Here is a 4,172-nt window from a genome sequence, read left to right as displayed (position 1 = left end):
TGTGGCTTGGTCTGTCATGTGGCTATGAAAGTTAAGATGTGACTTTTGAGTAGGACATGCTCTGAACATTGCATTGGCAGTTTCCAACCTGAAGCAGAAATCTGGAACCTCAACTAAAAAGGGATGGAGCAAAGTTAACTTGGTGTCATAACTCTGAATTGCAATTTATTAAGTTATAAATACATTAAGAATTTGACTCCTACAATGGCAGCATCAAACAGATTTCATATTTGACTGATTAAGTTAACTATGACCATTAGACTGCTGAGCTACTTAGAAATGGTGATACCACAGATATTCAAGAAGAACTTTCAGATGAGAGTTGAGTCCAGGTGACGACAAAATTATAAGAATTCTGCTTTAAAGAGATAACGTTAAGAAGCTGGTGGTTTAGGTAGTGAGTCAAATGAAGACCTATCTGTTCTGAGCAAATAAATAGTAAACATTTTGGAAAGGACAGTATTGTCTTCTGAGGAAATGGGCAGTAGGTACTGACCATGCCACTACCTGGGACCAGGATGCTGATTACGTGTTCCTGGACCAAACTGGCAGCAGATACCTCAGCGGGGGAACTGGTGCATGTATGTTGTTCTTAAACATAACTTTATCATGTTGTTCAGAAAATGCACTAATTAACTTTAGGTATATATAAAACAGAACAGTTTAGAATTTTACAGTTTAAGCTTTTTTTTTTTGAGATTGTGTCTCGCTCTGTCGCCACGCTGGAGTGCAGTGGCACGATCTCAGCTCACTGCAACCTCCACCTCCTGGGTTCAAGAGATTCTTCTGCCTCAGCCTCCCGAGTAGCTGGGACTACAGGCACATGCCCACCATGCCTGGCTAATTTTTGTATTTTTAGTAGAAACGGGGTTTCACCATATTGTCCAGGATGGTCTCGAGCTCCTGACCTCGTGATCCACCCACCTTGGCCTCCCAAAGTGTAGGGATTACAGGCGTCAGTTACAGTGCACAGCGAAGCTTTTTAAATTAGAAGCATGAGTTAAAGAAGGAAATAGAGGAAATAAGTCTTTGTAGAAATTTAGAATCACTTTTGTTTGCGTTTTCAGTCTTCTACACTTGACAGACTTTTTTTTTTTTCCCGTGCAAGGGAGTCTAGCTCTGTCGTCCATGCTGGAGTGTGGTGGCACGATCTTGGCTCACTGCAACCTCTGCCTCCCGGGTTCAAGTGATTCTTCTGCCTCAGCCTCCCAAGTAGCTGGGATTACATGCACCCACCATCATGCCCTGCTAATTTTTGTATTTTTAGAAGAGACAGAGTTTCACTGTGTTGGCCAGGCTGGTCTCGAAATCCTGACCTTGTGATCCGCCCACCTCGGCCTTCCAAAATACTGGGATTACAAGCATGACCCACCGTGCCTGGCCACAGACAAGACATTTGAGGTTCCGGGAGAGTAACAGGATTTGCTAGGACATGCATGGATACATTATTCTAAATATGCTTTTTCCACTCTGCCATCACAAACTTTACAAGTCTTTTTTTTTTTTGAGATAGGGTCTCATGCTGTCACTCAAGCTGGAGTGCAGTGGCACAATCTTGGCTCACTGCAACCTCTGCCTTCCAGGTTCAAGTAATTCTCGTGCTTCAGCCTCCTGAGTAGCTGGAATTACAGGTACCCACCACCACATCTGACTAATTTTTGGATTTTTAGTAGAAATGGAGTTTTGCCATGTTGGCCAGGCTGGTCTTGAACTCCTGACCCCAAGTGATCTGCCTGCCTTGGCCTCCCAAAGTGCTGGGATTACAGGTGTGAGCCACCACGCCCAGCCTACAAATCTTCTCTAATAGCAGAAACATCAGGAGAAAGCTGGCCCTTTTTTTTTTTGTAATAAGAAGGTATGAAGAGACACCTCTATTGGCTTTTCCCAATGGAAGGAAGCTTCCTGCTGCTTGATGAAATGTTAGGACTGGTCTTACAACTTGCTTTGTTTGGCAGTAAGGGCTGAACAAAAGAACCTAAAGGTTTTATTCCTTTACTAGAAGTCTGTCATTAGTTATTATATGGGCAGTCTGCAATGTCATGTACTTCGCTTCAACCCTTGACCCTAATGACTTATCTGTATCCCTTGAGTAGCTGCACTTTCCTTCTTTTTCGTGGTGACCTCTGCCACACCCACCCTGCCTTTTAGATTATGTTTTCCTTCCTTTTAGAGTTTATCAGGATGTCAGCCTGCTGGTGATGTTTCAGGGACCACTGGAGAGAGTGGAATTAGATGGGAAAAACATCACAAATATAAATACTACAATTTAAAATTTTTCTCTCATATTTGTTGCATTGCCACTTCATTTGTGTCATTTTAATTGAAAATCTAAATATACCTCCTTTTGGCAATGTTTTAATATTAATTACCTTTTAGGAATAGGAGGGGTAGATTACTCAGAGCTCTCTGACAGCTGGTATTTGCTGATGCCAGGAAGAGGAAACCAGACTTTTTAATCTCCATTTTCTTTGTTTATCATACTAGAAAGCTTTGTTGTCTTTCCAAGTTCATAGGCCTGCATGCCAGCCTTTGAGGACAAAGGGTACATGCTTGCTTGTTTTTGATTTCACAGTGATGTACCCTATAGTGTCAGACCAAAACAGATATGGGAAAGGTGGAAAGTAGAGGAAAACACTATGAACAGAAAGATTTTCTGTTAAATTGTGTTCTTCTTCATTATAATCACACATCTAAATTAATATCGCAGTGAGCTAACACCAGCATCTAACATGTTCGCTATCTACCTAGCCCACTTTTCTGGAGCTCTAGGAATAAAATCTCTGGGCTGGGCGCGGTGGCTCACGCCTGTAATCCCGGCACTTTGGGAGGCCGACGCAGGCGCATCACTGGAGGTCAGGAGTTTGAGACCAGCCCGGCCAACATGGTGAAACCCGGCCTCTACTAAAAATACAAAAACCAGCCAGGCTTGGTGGCTGGCGCCTGTAATCCCAGCTATTTGGGAGGTTGAGGCAGGAGAATTGCTTGAACCTGGGAGGCGGAAGTTGCAGTGAGCCAAGACTGTGCTACTGCACTCCAGCCTGGGTGACAGAGCAAGACTATCTCAAAAAATAAATTAAAAAAATAAAATCTCTGTATTTCAGTTAAGCTAATTTGGTTTCTGCCTCTGAGAAAAAGGAAGATGCCTCAAGCATTGTCTTTGGTGGATATGTGGGAAACTTCATTAGAAATAATCTAGTCTTCACCTTGTGTTCCTAGGTCCTAGCCCTTGTGGCTGCCATAGAGTAGGAGCTCAATAAAATTTGTTTAATAAATGACCAGCTATTCAAAAGCTTTCCAGAAACAGGGGAACACAAACTTCTACAAGAAACAAAAGGCATGCTGGCATTAGATTGATCATCAGCTGCACTAAAAATGGTGGAATAATAGCTTGAAAGTTCAGGGGGAAAATGATTTTCAACTTGAGACGCCTCTACCCAGTCAAATTACTTGTGAGGGCAATATAAAGACATTGTTACACATGCAAAGACTCAGAAAGCTTACCTGCCAGACACCTTTTCTTAAGGAGGAGTTATTAGAGCAGGTACTCCATCAGTAAAAGAGCAGAGTTTCCTGCGGAAGCCATGGGATTCAGGCAGCTGCAGATGTGACTCAGAATGTCAGTTTTGTGGGTGACTAAGTCACCAGTTCATATTTGAGCAAGAATGGGGGATCCAGGAAACAAAGGTATTTCATGGAATATACAGTTGGAAGAACTTGAAGATATACTTCAGGCAAAGAAAAGGAAAATAAGAAAAGCACCTAGAAATTATATTTCCTAAAAGACTCTACAAGAAAATCACAATACAAATATGAATTAAACTGAGTCATCAGTGGGCTTTCAAAAAAATATTCCAAGAAAATAGAATGGGTAAGATGGCACAGATTTCTTTCAACAACAAAAAAGTACTAGGCAAAGCAACAACAACAAAGTAACCATGATTTTGAGAAACTGAACAGCACAGGGTTGAGACATTGTGATTACACAGAGGAAAATCAGGCCGAGCATACTGCTTAGCTCTGCTGTGGACCAACATTTTCATAATGTTAATGCTGCTTATTGGTTATTATCTATTAGAACCAACTTATAGAAGACTTAGGCCGGGCGTGGTGGCTTACGCCTCTAATCACAGCACTTTGGGAGGCTGAGGCAGGCAGAGGTCAAGACCATCCTG

The sequence above is a fragment of the Gorilla gorilla genome, chromosome 14 (genome assembly GCF_029281585.2).
Source record: "Gorilla gorilla gorilla isolate KB3781 chromosome 14, NHGRI_mGorGor1-v2.1_pri, whole genome shotgun sequence".
NCBI lineage: Eukaryota > Metazoa > Chordata > Mammalia > Primates > Hominidae > Gorilla > Gorilla gorilla.
Note: the sequence above shows the minus strand (reverse complement) of the source record.